The 20,780-nt window shown below is 38.1% G+C and overlaps 1 long non-coding RNA gene across 1 annotated transcript in view; it reads right to left on the bottom strand.

Moving 5' to 3' along the window:
• Nucleotides 1–2,439: 2,439 nt before the first annotated feature.
• Nucleotides 2,440–20,780, bottom strand: part of LOC121034512 (uncharacterized) — a 25,646-nt gene continuing 7,305 nt past the window's right edge. Inside the window, exons 2-3 of the long non-coding RNA XR_005792473.1 lie at nt 4,737–4,938; nt 2,440–2,526 (exon numbers count right to left, since the gene is read on the bottom strand). This is a non-coding gene — a long non-coding RNA (uncharacterized LOC121034512). The remainder of the gene's footprint in view (nt 2,527–4,736; nt 4,939–20,780) is intronic.

Raw genomic sequence — 20,780 nt, 5'->3', positions numbered from 1 at the left:
AACCCACAAACTGTAAGATCATGACCTGATCTGAAGTTGGCCGCTTAACCAACTGAGCCACCCAGGTGCCCCTACAAAGACTCTTCTATCATCGTAGACCTGCTGCCTCATCACCACTGGCCCCTACCCCTGGGTCGTCATGGGAGCCAATTAGGCCAGTATTATCCTAAATTGTGTTTACATACCACATAAAAAAATTGACACTGGAAAATCTGGATATGATAAAATTCCAAACTTTAAGTAGTAAAAAGAAAAAGGATAATTACTTCTAAGAGAAAATTGTTATGATTTTGTAAGAAAGAAAAGAAAAGAAATAAAGAAAGAGAGAAAGAAAGAAAGAAAGAAAGAAAGAAAGGGAAAGAAAAGAAAAAAGGAAAGAAAGAAAGTTCCTGAGCTTTCTAACAGCCAAGGCAAGGTGGGAAAAGTGACAATTTCTTAAGTTCCATTCTACGCTTAAAAACATTAACCAAGGGGCACCTGGGTGGCTCAGTCGGTAAAGCGTCGGACTTTAGCTCAGGTCATGATCTTGTGGTTCATGAGTTCTAGCCCCGCATTGGGCTCTGTGCTGACAGCTCAGAGCCTTGAGCCTGCTTCAGATTCTGTCTCCCTCTCTCTCTGCCCCTCCACCACTCGTGCTCTCTGTCAAAAATAAAAACATAAAAAAATTTTTTAAACAAAAAAAGACATTGACCAAATTATAGAAGACACAAGAATTTTCCTGGTCTCATGCACTGAGATCCATTTATCAGGTAAATGTCAAAATAAGAAATATGAAACAACATGATATATGGGCCTTCAATATCAAGTTTGGAGTATATGGTGCATATGGCCCTTTTTTATGCCCCTACGCAGTCCTCATTAAAAGCTAATGACAGCATCTTAAGTGGGAATTCTATACATCTAGTGTTGCAGAGAGGTGGTTCAGGTCTACATGGAAATAGTCAAAAAAAGAGCTGGAGTTCAAGGTCCTGCAGGGGACGAAAATGTTTAGGAGATGGAGGATAACAAAGAATTGCGAAGGCAAGAAATCAGAGGGCCATTAATTTAGACAAAACTGAAATACCTTCCCAATTTGTGAACCAGATGATAAAATCTTGTTCTCAGAAATTAAAAGACTTTCTAGGAATTGTGCAGATAGCAGAATCAAGAATGGGGAAGGGAGGATAAGAAAGGGAACTGAAGAAATATACTGAGTGCTTGCAACATGCAAGGCCTTCTGCTAGATGCTCTCCACAAGAAGTCACTGAATCTTCAAAACCACTCAGCATGGTCTACAGAGACTATAGTCTCTGAGCAGTGGAGGCCAGTGTCAAACACATTTGTGCTCTAAACTGTGCTCTCTGCATCCCTTCATGTGAGTCATGGAAATGACTTCGACGGGCCACTGGGGGAGGAGGCTGGAGAGAGAGACAGAGAGAAAGAGAGAGAGAACGCTAAAAAGCAGCACAGAGCATTTACCCAAGGGATACAAAAATACAGATTCAAAGAGGTACACACCCCCCAATGTTTATAGTGCATTATGAACAATAGCCAAACTATTGGAGAAAGCCCAAATGTCACTAATGAATGGATAAAGAAGATGTAATACACACACACACACACACACACACACACACACACACACACACACACTGGAATATTACTCAGCCATCAAAAAGAATGAGGTGTTGCCATTTGGAATGATGTGGATGGAGCTAGAATGTATTATGCTAAGTGAGGTGAGTCAATTAGAGAAAGACAAATACCATATGATTTCACTCGTAGGTAGAATTTAAGAAGCAAAACAGATGAACATATGGGAAGAGGAGAGGAAAGACAAGAGAGGGAAAAAAACCATAAGAGATCCTTAAGGAGGGGCATCTGGGTGGCTCAGTCAGTTGAGCATCCAGCTTCAGCTTCCGGTCACGATCTCATGGTTCAGGAGTTTGAACTCCACATCAGGCTTGCTGCTGTCCGCACAGAGCCCACTTCAGATCCTCTGTCCTCCTCTCACTGCCCCTCCCCCACTGTGCTCTCTCAAAAATAAATAAAACATTTAAAAATTAGAGAACAAACTGAGGGTTGATGGAGGAAGGTGAGTGGGGGGTGGGCTAGATGGGTATTAAGGTGGGCACTTGCTGTGATGAGTACTGGGTGTTTTATGTAAGTGACAAATCACTGAATTCTGCTCCTGAAACGAGTATTGCACTATATGTTAACTAAAAAAAGAAAAGAAAAGAAAAGAAAAGAAAAGAAAAGAAAAGAAAAGAAAAGAAAAGAAAAGAAAAGAAAAGTGGCACAGCAGAGCAAGAACTATGCAAACCCTCCCATCCTGTGAGTTTCAGGTACATGAAGACAGTATGATCTCTACAATATGAGCTTAACTGAGAAAGTCACATTTCAGTTTTTCTTGTGTAGAGACCCAAAAAAGTGAGAAAAGAGTTGAAGATGAAAAGAAAGGGTAAGGAAAAGAGCATGGGGAGAGGATAGCATGCAAGGTGGGGACTAGCTGGTGGAGGAAAGGGCTGCTGAAGGTCCACCCGTGATCTGGAAGAAAAATTGTTGACTTCGTTAAAATTACCCCACCTCGACTGCGAATAGAATGTTGGTGTAGAGCCAGGACTTCTCTGGTCCTGAGCAATACACCCTCCTTTTTAAGCCTCCCCTAAATCCCCTCCAACCATCAGCCTAGCAGCTGGGCTGGGTTACCTACCAACATACCCACCCCCTCGGGCAATGTGTTCTTTTATGACACCTGATCACTTTTAAAACTCCTTACATCTGTCCAATCTGTACACTTCAACCAGATCTTATCTGGTTTTTAAAACTTGGGAGGTGGAGATTAAATGCAGGGATAAGACATGATTTTCCCGGCCTCCATGTGAATCTAGATATAAGCCCCTCCAATTCATGAATTTACACTAAGAATTCTAGGAAAACAACTTCATTTCCTATTTTTTTTAAAATATTTAATTCATATTCTGCTTTGTGGAGATTAAATAAAGCCATCCAGCAAACAAAGTGCCTGTACTTCTGTTTGTAATCGAATCATAAGACAATGGCACATAGAAGAAGAATAATACCAACCATCATAAAAAACAGGCTGGGATCGTTAAAAATTAATCCCTTATTACTATCAAGAAGGACAGTGAGGACAGTTGGACAGCAAAAGGACATGCACATGTGGAAATTGTTCAGATGTGACTTGGCTGGCAGAGGAAAGGGCGTTGGCTGACAGAAATAGTCTAGACATGTCTTATAGATGGGTGATTCCAGAGTTCATAGAATCCTCTAAGGAAGGATGCTTAACCCTCAATAGGAAATTTTAAGTAGATGACTTCTCTTCATATAGATAATAAGCAGAAGGAGTATCTCTAGGGGATAGGAGTGAAGAACTAGAAAATACCATCCTATCCCCTTGAGAATAAGACAACAATTTAATAAGAGCTTTCGGCTTGTTTGTTTGCTTTGGGGGAGGGGGGCGGAGGAAAGCAGAGGGGAAGGAAAACAAAGAGACAATACTTAAATGGGCATGTTGAATGTAAGCCATATTTCCATTTCAGAAATGCCAAGATAAATGAAAATGTGCATTTTAGAATCAAGAAAATATGGTAATAAAGCTAATATTTTTTAAAAAATAGTACAGATAGGTATTTGCCCTTTTTTCATGGTCATTTGAATGTCTCTGTTAATCTTGTAAACTCCCTATTAAAGGTGCATGTTTATGGATATAAGGTTAAAATTTAGAGATTTGGTGGAAACATAATTTCATTTGTTATATAATCAATCTCTTATATTTGATAATCAAGTCTTAATTACAATGTGAAATGAGCAAAAGGGTTATTTTACATATGGATACAATGTAATTAGTTTCCTGATGTATTCTATATATGCCTGATTCCATATGTATAATCCTTCATATGGCCATTATAAAAATTGACAACATGAAAATATATAAAATGAATACAAATATATAAAATGAATATATATAATGAATATATATACATAATGAATATATATATATATATTTATATTTATATATATTCACCCAATGGGAACAGTTTGCTCAAAGATCTTTACCTAGGGGCGCCTGGGTGGCTCAGTCGGTTGAGCGTCCGACTTCAGCTCAGGTCATGATTTCATGGCTCATGAGTTCAAGCCCCGCATGGGGCTCTGTGCTGACAGCTCAGAGCCTGGAGCCTGCTTCATATTCTGGGTCTCCCTCTCTCTCTCTGCCCTCTCCTGCTCATGCTGTCTCTCTCTGTCTCTCAAAAATAAATAAACATTAAAAAAAAAAAAAAAAAGATCTTTACCCAAGAATCAGTTAGCCTAAATTCAACCCACTTTTGATTGGTTATTTGTCTGTTCTCATAGTGAACTTATTTTTGCCTCTTTTGGGAAATTAACTCATAATACAGTTTGAAATGGCCAAGATAAAAACAATTCTAGTTTGGTTCTGGCATAATTCACCCTAGTTGCTTCTTCTATTTCTATTCCTGCATCTGTGGAATGATACATACCTGCAGACTGAAACACAGATGTAAGACTGACGCTACCCATCTGAGTGCACTCTGACGTATTAAGGCTGAGAAAGCACAGTCTCTCCTGGATTATTATTTCAAGACTATGTAAATTGGGCATCTCCACCATAACGGAGCTCCTGTTCCTCCAAACCCTGGTCACCAGATGTGAAATTGTTCTATTACTACTCATCACAAGCTACCTCAAACAACTGCATTTGTTCTGCAAATATTTACTGAGTGCCTACTATGGGCTTGCCATTATGCTTGATTCCACTGGTACACTGTAGTGGGGCAGAGAGAGGTAGATGCCACCAAAAATTCATGCTTCCTCATGGGGCGCCTGGTTGGCTCAGTTGGTTAAGTGTCTGACTTCGGCTCAGGTCATGATCTCGTGGTTTGTGGGTTCAAGCCCTGTGTCAGGCTCTGTGCTGACAGTCTGGAGAAGAAATTAATAAAGTCTGCTTCATATTCTGTGTCTCCCTCTCTCTCTTCCCCTCCCGCATTCCCCCCTCCCTCTCTCTCTCTCTCTCAAAAATAAATAAACAGGGGCGCCTGGGTGGCGCAGTCGGTTAAGCGTCCGACTTCAGCCAGGTCACCATCTCACGGTCCGTGAGTTCGAGCCCCGCGTCAGGCTCTGGGCTGATGGCTCGGAGCCTGGAGCCTGTTTCCGATTCTGTGTCTCCCTCTCTCTCTGCCCCTCCCCCGTTCATGCTCTGTCTCTGTCTGTCCCATAAATAAATAAAAACGTTGAAAAAAAAATAAAAAAAATAAATAAATAAAATAAATAAACATTTTAAAAATGCCCCATCTTTTAGCATTGAGGTGTTCCTACAAAGAAGTTATACTTCCCCAGACTCCCTTGCACCTTAGGTGGGGCCCTGGAAGCAGTTCTTATCATCTGAGAATGTTTGCAAGTGATATATGTCACTTCTAGGTCAAGGTGATTTTAAGCGGGTGCTTTCTCTATCCTCTCTTCTCCTTAGTGGAAGCAGAGAATTCTGAGGTCCTAGAGAACCGTAAGAGTTATAAGATGGAAAAAGCCTGGGTCCCCGAATAACCATATGGACGGAAGCCACTCAACAACCAGGTGAGAATGAGGAGGATTTAAATATGCAAAGAGGGAAAAGAAAGGCAGAGGGAGAAGCATATATAAGATGCTCCTAGTAGTAGTAGGAAAGTAAGTACGTGAGGGACTAAAAAAAAGACCAGAATGTCCCTTCTGATTTCAGTGACTGCTTGCCAAATACCATATAAGGTGTTGGTGGGGGGGCAGTCGTCAGGGCCATTAGGAAACAAAAAATTCTAATTAAGGTAAAAAAAACCACAGAGCAAAAAATACATGGACAATAACACCGATGTGTCTCAACATGGAAGTCTTTGGTACTCTTGTACTCTATTACCCATTACATGGGCTACAATTGTTATGTATAGTTTTTTTATGTTTTATAATCCAGTATGATCTTATGGACTTGAGATGTTGAAAAGTAAGATGTCCAAAAGTGGGATACAAAAGAACCTAATTGTTTACAAAATGTTCAAAATCTGATAAACACATATTAGAAAAAAATCTAAATGTGTTATATTTCCTTTAATTTAGAAGACAAAAATTAGTCTTTGCACGGGCTCCAAAGAATCTGTAAGTCTCCTGAAACTTCAGACAAAAGTCTGTGGGTTTTGTGCATAGATGCATTCTTCTAAGGATAGGTCCCATAGTACATATCTGATTCTACAAGATTAAGAACTAAAGGGATTAGTGTCTGGAAAGATTAAAATGTGGGGGAAGGAGAGAGCAGAGAATCAAACAGTCCAAATGATGCCAACAAGAAATTAATAAAGTGCTGAATTTTAAGTGAGCTAGTAATTAGGCAAGAACACCGTTTAAGGAAATTGGCCCAGGGCCATCCAATGAACTAAGCCTCCTTCCAGTTATTATTTCATTAGTATAACCAATATATCCTCAGAGGCCATATTTTATTTTCTGTAACAGATTGGAAAAGGAAAAAATCAGAGTTAGAAATATTAAGTGCCTTTTTCAGAACTTGCAGGAGAATCCCAGGACCCTTCCAGTTACTGCTTTTTGCTCGTAACCGTCTGATTATTCCCATAAAATTGAAATGGGTGCCAAGAGAGCTCTTACCCTCAAAATTTAGATGTCTTCTGTGTGTTAGGGCCCAATGTTTGCAGTGATTAACTTAATGGGAAAGTTCTCTCACATTAGACAAAATCCATATTCTATCCTACCTTGAAAAAGAATGAACATTTTTTATTAACCCTCAAATTGCAAACCAATTGGTCTAAAGGACAATCTTTTAGAATTCTCTGAGTTTTCTTTTCACCAAATTTCAGGACTACATTTTCCAACTGTATATCTGACAAAATGAGAAAACAGTTTTCAGACGTGATGTTTCCAGTGTTCATCACAGTTATGCTTCATCTTTTTTATTGGAAACTTAGATATCATTTGCAAGATACTTCTAAACAGAGGACTCATTTTTTTTATTCCACAGACAGGAACTGCTGCTACAATTAGAAAGAGATGCCTAATGTCTAAATGTTGACAGTACTTTAGTAAGAAGGCCATAAAAACAGTCATATTCTGGCACAGGTGCGTTCTGACTAACCATAGTCCCCCATGTGAGAAGACCACTCCCTCCATCCCATCCCAGAACTATAACCGACTTCCACTATCTACTTTGGAACACGGCGCTAGTTGCTTATCCTGACGCCCATTCTTCCTAACTTCCCTAAGGATGGAATTCTGATTTTCAGTTGGGCATATTGTCACTCAGGACTTTTTAAGTTACCTTTTACCGTGCGGGATGTGACCATGTAAGTCTGAACAAGAATATTGATGGGTATGATAGAAAGGCTTATAGCACACCAACATTCCCGCTGAGAACAATTAGCACAAAAGAAACAAACAACAAACATGTGTATTGCCATTAAAGGATTGCTAAAGCAACCAGAATTAGGGAGACGAAGATTTTAGAGAGAGAGCAACAATGGACAGGTGAATTGAGCATTTGCAACTGCTGTTTCTCTGAGGGTATTTATCCAACTGGAGCTACACAAGAGGCTGAGAACTTAGGCTTTGCACACACAGAGGGCTGCTGAGGGCCAACAGAGGAAGCAATAAAGATTGTGGTGGTTTGGGAGCACCTGGATGCCTCAGTCGGTTAAGTGTCCGGCTTCGGCTCAGGTCATGATCTCGCAGTTTGTGGGTTCGCGCCCCATGTCGGGCTCTGCACTAACAGCTCAGCACCTGGAGCCTGCTTTGGATTCTGTGCCTCCCTCTCTTTCTCTGCCCCTCCCCCACTCACGTTCTGCCTCTCTATCTAAAAAAAAAAAAAAAAAAAAGGGGCGCCTGAGTGGCGCAGTCGGTTAAGCGTCCGACCTCAGCCAGGTCACGATCTCGCCGTCCGTGAGTTCGAGCCCCGCATCGGGCTCTGGGCTGATGGCTCGGAGCCTGGAGCCTGTTTCCGATTCTGTGTCTCCCTCTCTCTCTGCCCCTCCCCCCGTTCATGCTCTGTCTCTCTCTGCCCCAAAAATAAATAAAAAATGTTGAAAAAAAAATAAAAAAAAAAAAAAAGAATAAAAAACATTAAAAAAAAAAAAAAGATTTTGGTGGTTGGGGGCCAGAGAGTCAAATTTCAAGACATCATAAAATGAGACAGAGTGTGTCATGGGAGGGGAGTGGGTACAGAGAAGCAAGCCTGGCATGTGCCTGGTTTCTTACTTTAACCAGCTTCCAAATTCTGAAATTACACAGTGCAAGAGGCTATGAAGCTAAGTAGAAAACCTCTGGAAAACAGAACCGATTTTTAGTTAAAAGCAGGGATTAGAGTTCAGGACAGGACCTTCTAGAAAGAAAGGCCCAGAGAACGCATCAGACTCTTAGTTGGAAGCCCTGGAGGGCTAAATATAGCTTAAGAGCAGAGGAGAATATAGGTAGAGAGGGACTTACTAAAACTGCATAGCTCAGTGCCTAAATAGAAAGAAAATGGTGAATACTTTCTGGAAAGAGATAAAATTGTCTGGAAGCTATATAGTAATAAATGGTGTTTGGCATTCAAGCAAAATTATTACACATGCCAAGAGGCAGTACACTATGACTTGAAATGAAGACAAAAATTAAATAACAGAAGCAGAACTACAGGTGGTTCTTATATTGGAATTGTCAAAAATTTTAAAATAGCAATGACTAATATGTTAGAACTGATGAAAAAATGAAGAATTTCATCATAAAATTATAATCTATAAAAAGGCTCAAATGGAAATTCTAGGGCAAAAAAGCCCAATACTTGAAACTCAGGTTTGCCAGCCAATTAGACATAGCAATAAAGAGGATTAGCGAGGTGGAGACAGGTTGCTAGGAAATATCTAGAGTGAAAAAATAAAAAAAAAAAAAAAAGGATTAAAAATTTAGAAGAATATAAGACACACATAATTAACAATAATAACAACAACAACAAATGGAACTGTAATTGGATTTCCAGAAGGAGAGAAGAAAAAATATGAGGAAAAAAAATGGAGAGATCATGGTCAAGAATTTCCCCAAATTTTGGTTGTTAGGAATGTTCCCAATAACCGTATTTTATTTCTGAATTTAAAAGAAGAAAAATGTGGTAAATATTGTAAATACCTATTTAGCCAAGTATTCTACAAGTTTTCTCCATTTCTTCCTGTGGGCCTCACACATTGCTTGTTAAGGTTACCCTTAACATTGGTTATTATGAGGCTCAAAAAATTATTATTGTCGTAAGATCTCATTGTCCATTTTGTTTTCTAACAGGTTACTGGTTTTATAAAATAGAGCTCTGAATTTTGTCAAGGTTTTTCTTATAGCCAGCTACTTTACAGGATTCACTATCTAAATTAACACTCCTCTTTCAAATATTAGGATATTTTATTATCTTGGGACACATGAGTACCCCTTCTTTCTACTTCAGTATGCATGTGTGTAATGCTAAGATACTATTGGAACCCATTTCCACCCACGTATGACCCTTAAAGCTGATCAGTTCAAGTTCTCAAAATAGTTCTTAGTTTTTCTTTCCTATTTATACAGATTTTTAAAAACACCTGGTCTTTATAAACAGATTAATCTTTATAAACAAATTAATCTTTATTAACAGATTAAATAAAATACCTACATATATGAACTTCTGTGTCCCACCACGCACTGAGGTCCTGCTTTGGATATCCAAGCTCCCTGTGTGTGGTACCTGCTCTCCTGAGACTGTGCTTTGCCCGGCTGCAAAGGGCTGCCGGAGGAGGGGGACGACGCTGTGTTGGGGTGTCTAAGCCAACTTTACCTTCTACCTGGAACCTCATATCTGCAATTCAGGCCTTCCTTACTCACTCAGGGCTAAATTTCTTCTATTTCCTATAGTTCCAGTTGGCAGTCTTGTTTTCATGCCCCAGGGACATAAATAAAATCGGAGTTGCCCAAAGTGTGGAATATTTTGGAGGCTGTTGATTAGTGTGCTGAGAAAATAGCTTTTTGCCAGGTAAATGTTATCAAATTCCTTACAATTTTAAAGTTTGTCTTTGTATTCTGTTCCATCTCAGAGCATTTAATTGGTTCCTATGTAATAGAAAAATCCCACAGGGTTTCGTGTCATTTTAAAATTTATTGTTGAGGGTTTTTTTTTTTTTTGGCCTTTTTTGTTTATTTTTGAGGGAAACAGAGACAGCGTGAAAACAGAAAGACAGCGGGAAAACAGAGAAGGAAAGAGAGAGGAACCCAGGCAGGCTCCATGCTGCCAGTGCAGAGCCTGATGCGGGGCTTGAACTCAGGAAACCATGAGTCCATCACGTGGGCCGAAACCAAGATTCAGACCCTTAACCGACTGAGCCACCCAGGTGCCCCAATAGATTTGTTTTTTAAGATAGGGAGATAGAAAGAAGGAAACAAAACAGGAGCCAATCATTCTATCCCTCATATAACTCCTGTGGACATTAAAAAAAATAATAATAATACATGTATATAATTAGAAAGTAAGAGACAGAAGAACAAAAAAAAATGGGAAGAGTATACTCCTTAACTAATTTATTTGCAAATACATAACTAGTGATCATGGCTGAACCAGAAGTAAAACTCAGATGCTGCAGCCTTTGGAGGTCAATAAGCCCTCATTGTGGGCTGGATAGTGTTTAAAAAAAAAAGACAAAATGCCCCAAATGGAGTCACTTGTGCTAAGCCGTATCACCAAGCCAAGACTTAACACCTAACTTAATTATAGCTCCAACCTCTTCCAGGAGTGGAAACTTCTACCAGTCAATCTGGAATTACCTGATCAGCACTAGTAAGGTGCTCTGCCTGATAGATCCTTGCCATCCCGCAAAGGAAGGTGACCTTGCCTGAAACCATCTGCTTTTTGCTTTTATTACTTCCTCATCCTTCCCTCTTCTGTCTATAAGTCTTTCTATTGCTAGATGGGATGCTGTCCAATTCATGAATTGTTGCATAAAGCCTGTAAGATCTAGAAATTTTACTCAGTTGAATTTTGGTTTTTAACAATAGAAAAACCTTCTTAAATAATCTTGAAATGTTCACTTCCCACATTGTATCAGAAAACTCTTGTTCTTAGAGTTGTTAATCATTATTCTAAGACAGTGAGTTTTATGGTCAAACGCTCTTTATGTAAATGTCATCTATTTCTTTCATGGGAGTTCTAATTTCATTACTCACATGCCTTTTAAAAACAGACTGCATGAATGTCCTTCAAATTTACCAAAGATGAGAGAGAATACTGCAGTAGTTTCACAAACATCGTCTAATCTGGTAATGCTGACACTATCATGGTCGTTTTATTTCGGGCACCTTCCAGCACAATCTATACTTAACTATAAAGAAAATAGTAACTATTTCTTCTAGGAGTGTGAAACAAGATCTAAAAAGAACCCACAAAGATTACTCAGTATAATCCCCCATCTATAGGGAGTCCTTAGGGGGCAGAACCCAAATGTATCTACCTGTGTTTCCCTCATATTTCCTTCTAATTACAATTTGCTCTATAAATGTTCCCTGAATTGACTGGAAGTCATAACCATTCAGAAGGGATGACTACACCTAAAGAATTTTCAGGGAGGCCCTGACTCTAAACAAACGAAGAAGCAGAGTCACAAGGTTTGCACTGGGTTAAAGGAGCCCTTACACAAGGGAACTCAAAGGACTTTGCAATGTCACAGGACAATCTGTTTGTTTGTCTGTTTGTTTAAAGCAGATGCCGGGGCGCCTGGGTGGCTCAGTCGGTTAAGCGGCCGACTTCGGCTCAGGTCATGATCTCACAGTCCGTGAGTTCGAGCCCCGCGTCGGGCTCCGGGCTGATGGCTCAGAGCCTGGAGCCTGTTTCCGATTCTGTGTCTCCCTCTCTCTCTGCCCCTCCCCCGTTCATGCTCTGTCTCTCTCTGTCTCAAAAATAAATAAAACAAAACAAAAAAAAAATAAATAAACAAAATAAAGCAGATGCCATTCAGTAGCCATAAAGTATGAGACGAGGTGGGGGCACTGTCTGCAGTTTGAAATGGCAGATTTCCTCCAAATACAATTACCATTTAAAACACTCTCATATACATTTTTATTCAAATATGCCACCTTTGTAGTCATAGTAACCCTTTTATATTTAGATTTGGTTGCAGCCACTAGTCTACTTGAGCCATTCATTTTATCCCCCCTCCTAAAGGTACTAGGCTTCTCTCCCCTTTGTTCTTTCTAATAGAATCCACTGTTGCACTTTTTTCTTCTAACATATTGGTTCACCCTACAGGATGTGAGGAAAGCAAAATAAAATCTCATATTGAACAACAAAACTAGGAAACAGTTTCCTGGACTAACAGAAAAGGCTAGATGATGTTGCTGTGTTCGGATACACGGAAGGAGCCAAATTCTTACATACATTTCAAACCTATAACCTTCCTTTTGTTCCTTGTCACCATAAAGATACACCAGTTAACAGATTTAAATTCCTGAGATTATAAATGGTCCCATTTGGATTATAAAATTCAAGGGTCAGAACAGCAAGACTGTTTCCAAAAGAGGACAGAATCCAAATGAGTCCATTTTCTGTTTTTTGTTTGTTTGTTTGTTTTGATTTATAAAGCAAAATCTCAAGTGAGACAGAAAACATCATGTAAAATTAGCATTTTCCCCTGTATTTCTCTTTCAGGATCTGTTTTGACATCTGATGTTATGTTTACAGAAATGAATTTTCATTCCATTCTACTTAGAAAGACGCATCAAAATTCAGAACAGAAGAAACCTCAGTTTATCTCGTCCAGAGCCTTTACTTTGCAGGTGAGAAAACTAAAGCTGCAAAGGGTGAGGGACCTACTCAGGGGTAATATATCCAGTTAATGGCTCAAGTCAAGCCATTCCTGATCTGTGTGTTCTTTCCACGGCATGCCCAGCCTTCACACCATGCTCTACCAAAGTCCTTGAGACTTTAAATTTCAGGATTTTATATCTTGCTATGATTTTTCCAGATAATTAAATTTAAAAATAAAATTAAATAATATACTTTAGCCTAAATTATCCTAAAATTTTATAAGTAGCCTGCCCTTTCTAATTTCATCTAGTTTAGTAATCAAAGCCAGGGTGAAATGAAGAAATGAAAAACTTTTGATTTAATTTATGGGAGGACAAAAATTTTTCACTCATTCATTCATTCATTCATTCATTCATTATACAAGCCTCTATCTATAGTGACATTTTAGATAAGACAATTTACTGGTAAGCTAATAAACCTTAAGTCTCAGGGACTCACAATTGCTAGGCCTCTTCTAAGGTCCTATGACTAAGTTTATATTTTTCTTAGGTCCATGAAAGTGTTTGAGTTTCAGGCTACACAATACCTGGACCTAACAGTGGAAAAAAAAATTACCAAGTTTATAATTTGGTTGCATGTGAAGGCATTGGTTCACCAAGAACTAATCACAGTAACCTAACTTCTTTTCCTCTTTTGATTCCTTACCAGCTTAGTATAAGAGATTGAAATCACTCACTCATGTAACATGTGTTTATCAAGAGCTTTCTGGGTGTCAGACACTGTTCAAGGGTTTGGGAATAACACAGTAACACAGTACTGGTCTTCATAGGGTACAGTACAATGGACTTAGCCATATATTCCTTCTTTTTTTTTTTTTTTTTTTTGAGACAGAGAGAGACAGAGCATGAGCAGGGGAGGGGCAGAGAGAGAGGGAGACACAGAATCTGAGCAGGCTCCAGGCTCTGAGCTGTCAGCACAGAGCCTGATGCAGGGCTCTAACTCACGGACTGTGAGATCATGACCTGAGCTGAAGTCGAACACTCAACCAACCGACTGAGCCACCCAGGCGCCCCATTAAATAAGTTTTCTAAAATGTATTTTTGAGTAAGATGAAGTTATGTGTTCTGCATGATTACATTATTAGGTAGATTTCTTATTAGAGGAACGGCCAACATTAAAGAATTGATTGATGGATTCATGTAAACTTGCACAACAGTCTTTAGGAGAAAAGCACAGGGAATATCAGTCAATGGTATTGCCTTATTCAATTACTTTACTAACAATCTGAATGTAAAACACAAGCATCTTTATTAAATGTACAGCCAAAGAAGGTAAGTCAATATGATGAATGACAAAGTCACGACTTGTCAATATTTTCCATGAAATGTAGGTGGGCTTTCATGAAATGCTATTCCATTATCGACAGCATTACACCCCTTTATTACACTGTGTTGACAGGTGTTAAGAATAATATGTATGTTTTCAATCACTGTGACAGTTTGCCAAATTAATGCCAGTTTTAATAATTGAAACATTTCTTTCTTATAAATTTTTTTAATGTTTATGTATTTTTGAGAGAGAGAGAGAGAGAGAGAGAGAGAGAGAGAGAGAGAGTACGTGCACAGGCAGGGGAGGGGCAGAGAGAGAGAGAGAGAGAGAGAGAGAGAGAGAGAAAGAGAGGGTGACACAGAATCCAAGGCAGGCTCCAGGCTCTGAGCTATCAGCACAGAGCCCTTACATGGGGCTCGAACACATAAGCTGTGAAAGCATGACCTGAGCTGAAGTCGGACACTTAAATCACTGAGCCACCCAGGTGCCCATTTTCTTTCTTATAAAGTTCAAGAAAGTACTGACATCATTTATTAAAACTAAGTCCCCAAACATCTAAAAATAATTAATAGAATATACCATATCAATACAATAAAGTACAATAACCACATGATCATCTTAATAGATGCAGGAAAAGCATTTGACAAAATCCAGCACCTCTTCATGATAAAAACATTCAATAAACTAAAATAGAACAGAACTTTCTCAACCTGATAAAGGCCATCCATGAAAAATCCCCAGCCAGCATATATTTAAAGATTGAACACTTCCCCCGAGAACAGGAAAATCCAGCTTTTGTCACTTCTATTCAACATAGTACTGGAGGTTCTAATCAAGGCAATTAAGAAAAAATGAAATAAAAGTCATCTTTATTGGAAAGGAGGAAGTGAGACTCTCTATTTACAAGTGATATGATATTGTATACAGGCTATCCCTAAGGAATCTGCCAAGAGACTGTTAGAACCAATAAACAAGTTCATCAAGGTTGCTGGATATAAGATAATATACAAAAATTAATTGTATTTATATACACTAGTGATGAATAATCCCAACATAAAATTAAGAAAACAATTCCAGGGGCACCTACGTGGTTCACTCAGTTAAGTGTCCAACTCTTGACTTCTGCTCAGGTCATGATCTCTTGTTTTCGTGAGTTCGAGCCTCGCGGTGGGCTCCATGCTGACAGCTCAGAGCCTGCTTGGGATTCTCTCTCACTCTCTCTCTGCCATTCCTCTGCTCAATGCTCTCTCTCTCTCTCAAAAATAAATAAATAAACTAAAAAAAAAAAAAGAAGATAAGTCCATTCATAATATCTTTGAAAAAAAATGAAATACTTATGATTAAATTTTAAAGAGACATAAAACAGTAATCTGAAAAGCTACAAAACAATGTTGAAAGAAAAAAGACGTAATTAATGGAAAGAATTCCCATGTTCATGAATTGAAGGACTTAATATAGAGCAATATTTCCCAAATTGATGTACAGATTCAACACAATCCCTATCAAAATCCTAGGTGACTTCCTTGCAGAAATAAATGAGCTGGTCCTACAATTCATATGGAAATGCACACGACCCAGAATAGCCAAAACAATATTGAAAAAGAACACTATTGAAGGACCCACGCTTCCTTAATTTTACACATCAAATGTTTTAGACCACCATTCATTGCCGATATCATTTCTTCTTCACTAAATAATATTTCTTCTTCATTAAAAACAATTGAATTGTACATTTAAAAAATATAAATTTAATGGTATGTGCATTACATCTCAGTAAAGACATTTTAAAAGCCCTAATTTTCCAATTCATTTCAAAATGAAGTTTTTCATTTCTCAAATATTTAACTACCCTCTTTCATAATTTCTAATAATGGCATAATTTCCAAAGCTGCCAATCGGGGTTCAAATATTTTTCTAATTTTCATTATTTTACTTCCCATCTCTTCTAAAATATTGAGTAATTCTCTCTGATGTATATTTGATGAATAGTAGTATATATAAAGTTATTGGGAATATATGTTTTATATCTTTAATTGCATCATCCAGAAATTATTGAATATGGTTATTAATACCAAATTAAAATATTCAGAAAAAATTTAAATTATGGTTAAAACTCCATATTTTCTTCCTAACATTATACTAGGACATATGTATAAAGTTCAGTAGAGTTTTTTATGTCAACATATTTCATTTCTCTCTGGCACCACCAACAAAAACTTTCATAGCATTTCAGATCTTATTTATGTCAGCTCTTTATGACATATTTATGTCAGCTTATTACATCAATATTGAAAAGAAAAAATGTTTCCAATTTTCTTCAAAGTACTGAATTTTTCATTTAGAGGAAATTACTCTATATTTACATAGAGCAATTGAAACATCATCAATAATGATTGAAATTTTACTGTCTTGATTTATGTTTTCCAAAAAGTAGTTTCCTCTTGTCAGTACATATGTTTTTAGCAAGCCAGGACTACAAATAGATTATAATTACATATCTATATTGATGTTATTCTTTTTTCACAGTTCTATTAGATATTCATGCCTAAAAATGTCTACTATTTTTTAGGATTTTCAAGTGACTTCATTTACTTTGTCAAGAATTTGACTTTTCAAACTTTTGAAAATTTTATTGAATTTTTATTGAACTTCTGAATTTTCACTATTTCACTCACTCTTGATATTTACTTAAAAAAAATTTTAATGTTTATTTTTCAGAGAGAAAGAGATAGCGTGAACAGGGAAAGGACAGACAGATAGGACAGAGGATCCAAAGCAAGTCCTGTGCTGACAGCAGAGAGCCCAATGTGGGGCTTGAACTCACAAACCATGAGATCATGACTTGAGCCGAAGTCAAACACTTGACTCCCACTCTTGATACTTAAAAATTTTTTTCCTTAATGAGGACCACAAATTTCTTTTGTTTAAATCATAAGACTTAACAGAACATGTTTCCTAGTCTAATAAAATGTTTAACATTTTTTCCTTTTAATAATATGACTTTGATGTCATTTCTTCTTTATACTCCCACAGATCCAAATTATTCCTATTCATTATATTTAAAAGAAATATTGAGAAACAAATCCAAACTTTGTTGTCTCTTCATTCTAGGTATTTCTATTCAACATTTTGTGATAAATCCTTACATTTCAAAACATTAACGTATACACTTTCACAAGAATTACAACATGGTAACTATAAAAGACAAATAAAAAACACTATTTAGATGCAATAGCAACTATAATTCCAGGATGAAGATAAACTGGTCATTCCCCCAAATCACAGACAGTTTTAAAAAAACACACAATCTATCTGCACTGTTTCCTGGACTTTGGCCAACTGGTTATAGAGCTATCATTATTTCTCAGATGTTGTTACGATGGGTGGCCATGTATCAAGGGTTGTTGAGATATTCTACAATATTTCATTAGGACTAGTGAGTGTATATAATAGTTTATAGTAAATAGTTTATAACTAAAATATATTATAGTTTAAATAAATGCCTATCGCTATTGCTATAATAAAATTTACCAAGTGGTATAGAAATATTTCAGTATTTTAATAACCAGTCTGGCCTTTAACCATCGATCCTAAATCTGCATGGACTGTTCTGTGTAAGGGACAAGAAAATTACTCTTTTTAAAAAAAAATTTTTTTTAACATTTATTCATGTTTTGAGAGACAGAGACAGAGCAAAAGCAGGGGAGGGGCAGAGAGAGGGGGAGACACAGAATCCGAAGCAGGCTCCAGGCTCTGAGCACAGAGCCCGATGCAGGGCTTGAAACTCATGAAACGCAAAATTATGACCTGAGCCAAAGTTGGACGCTTAACCGACTGAGCCACCCAGGTGCCCCAGAAAACTACTCTTACTAAAGGACATTCTGCATTAAACTCTGATATGTGCCTCATATGGAAAAGTGACAAGACAGGAAGTATTTGAGGGAAGACAGTGACTCTTCCCTAATACTTTTGCTAAGGACTTAGCCAAGACAAGACTGGAGATTCATTTGTCCTCCCTGTGGATTAATTACAAGGTGGAATCGCCACTGGTTATTTGGAAAAGTAGAGATAACCCGGGAAGAGCATGAGCAGAAAAGACTCATCCTTGTCGTTCCACTCATTGAGAAAGGCATGTGTGACTTCCCAGAGTTCCCAATAGTAAGAAAGATACTTCAAGATAAACAACAGGGTCTTTCCACACTGAGTTATGTATATAACAATGTCCATTGCAGTGCTATCTATAATTGGAAAACAACAACAGGGTAACTGGGGAATTGTTAAATAGGTTGTGATCCACCCATAAGGTATTATGTAGCCCTTTAAAAAAAGTGGTCTTTCAGTAAAGGTAGTAGCATGAATGTATGTCTACATTTGCCTCACTGAACGCCTCCAAATCAACGAAACAAAACAAAACTATGTAGTGAAGGGAATTCCATCTACAATGAACACAGGATATGGCCCTATCCCAAACTATCAATGATAAAGAATTTCTGTAAAATAGTGATATTTGGACAAATTAAGTGAGAATTCCAAAAAACTAACAGACAGTGTTCTAGAGCTCAATGATACTCCCTCAAAACAAGTGACAAGGCATGAGAAATCTAATCTCTTGTTTGAAAGAATAATTAAAGTAGGCTAAACGAGGGGATGATATAAGTTAGTGCCATAGTTTCATGTCATAGACCGGCAAGGCTGGAGTAGTCAGAATGTGGGCAAAGCTTATCGTTTTCTCAGACTTGGACTACCTACACATCCCACCCCATCAGCAAATTCACATCTACCTGAAACTTCAGAATGTGACTGTTTTTGGAAATAGGGTCCTTGCAAATGATATTAGCTAAAGATTTCGAGAGGAAATCATCACAGATTACAGTGGGTCCTGAAACCAATGACTGGTGTTTTTATAAGGAGGGGAGAGGATATAGAGAGACACACAGGAACAAAGTTCACATGAAGAAAGAGGCAAAGAATGGAGCGTTGCAGCTCTAAACCAAAGAATGTCAAGGTTGATTTGGCATTGATTTCAGACTTCTAGCATCCAGAACTGTAAGAGGGTAAGTTTCTGTTGTTTTTTAAGCTACCAAGTTTGTGGTAACTTGTTTTGGCGGCCTGGGGAAACTAATATGCCACATAAATAAACTGGAGTGTGATAAAGGAGAGAGGGAGGGACTATCAAGCAGATTTGCAGTGCTGACCAAAGTGGATTGAATAGAAATAAACACCAAATGGCTAAACACAAAACATCTGTGATCTATTAGCCTTCATTATGAACCACAAAGGAAGACTGAACACTGTCTCCAGCTGAAAGCTAGCGAGTAAATGAAGACCTCAGTCCCACAACTGCATGGAACAGAATCCTCTCAATACCTGAATGAGCAGGAAACAGATTCTCCCCTTGAGCCTCCAGAAAGATTGCCTTGCTGACACCTTCATTTTTAGCTGAGACTATACTGGACCTCTGACCTAGAGAACTGTAAAGATAATAAATGTGTTAAGACACTAAGGTTGTATTGTTTCTTTTTTTTTTTTTTTTAATAACAGCAATAGAAAACTAATTGAGCAAGGATACAAGCTGGGGCCGAAGACAGAAAGCCTCACTGAAAGTCTTAAAAAAGCAATTACATCTCCAAACGTCCTTCCCCATCCTGTGTAGCTAGGAGATGGCCCCTCTCTACTTGGCAGAAGATTGGAGGTTGACTCTCTGAAGAAGCTCAATCAGAATTATCTGGGACATAGGGCAAAGCCATGGTCAAATGTGAGCTACCTTCAAGCCTATAAACTGAATGATGAAGCTCCACCAACCTCTTTTCTTGCTCAGCTCCCATAATGCTGGCAGCTAGGAATCAATACCTCTGACAGGAGCTTGGAGAACTCCCCCACGTGAAAATTGATCAGCCAAAGAGAAGTTATGTAGAGATATTGACACATGTGTTTCCCCACAATGGAATGGTTGAGTCCCGACTTGATCATCCGTAGCAAAGCCTTCTTCTTGACAGGTCCCATCCAAATGGGAGCTTTGAATTGCATTTTAGTACCTCACTCTTAATTATTTTTTTTAAGATTTTATTTTTAAGTAATCTCCACACCCAACATGGGGCTCGAACTGACAACCCTTAGATCAAGAGTCGCATGCTTTACCGACTCTTAATTATTAACAGACACCAAAGGACACCAGACATTTTAGAAAACTAGGCCAGAATAAACAGCAAAAAGCAACTTGTAGGAAGACGAACCTTCAAGAAGAAGAAAATGTGCAATAAGCTAACAGAAATATTCTCTTTCATTCAAAGATTTTATTGAACCCCTACTAGGCACTCATTGTTCTAGGTGTTGAACATAAAGTAACGAACAAAGCAGGGAAAGTCCATAGCCTCATGAAGCTTACATTAAGCAAGGGAAGAGAAGCTGCTAGACTAGGACTAAAAGCAGAGAACTATATATGAAAGAAATAGTTAAAGAACAAGATAGAACTTTTAAAAATTAAAACTACAGGGGCGCCTGGCTGGCCCAGTCAGTGGAGCATACAACCCTTGATCTTGGGGTTGTGAATTTGAGCCCCATGTTTGGTGTAGAGATTACTTAAAAAGAAAATCTTTAAAAATTAAAATTAAAAAAATACAGTAAGTGGATTCTTTCTTTCTTTCTTTCTTTCTTTCTTTCTTTCTTTCTTTCTTTCTTT

Source organism: Herpailurus yagouaroundi, unplaced genomic scaffold, assembly GCF_014898765.1.
Source record: "Herpailurus yagouaroundi ecotype Mexico unplaced genomic scaffold, PumYag 160, whole genome shotgun sequence".
Lineage (NCBI taxonomy): Eukaryota > Metazoa > Chordata > Mammalia > Carnivora > Felidae > Herpailurus > Herpailurus yagouaroundi.
This window is presented reverse-complemented; position numbering and strand designations above follow the sequence as displayed.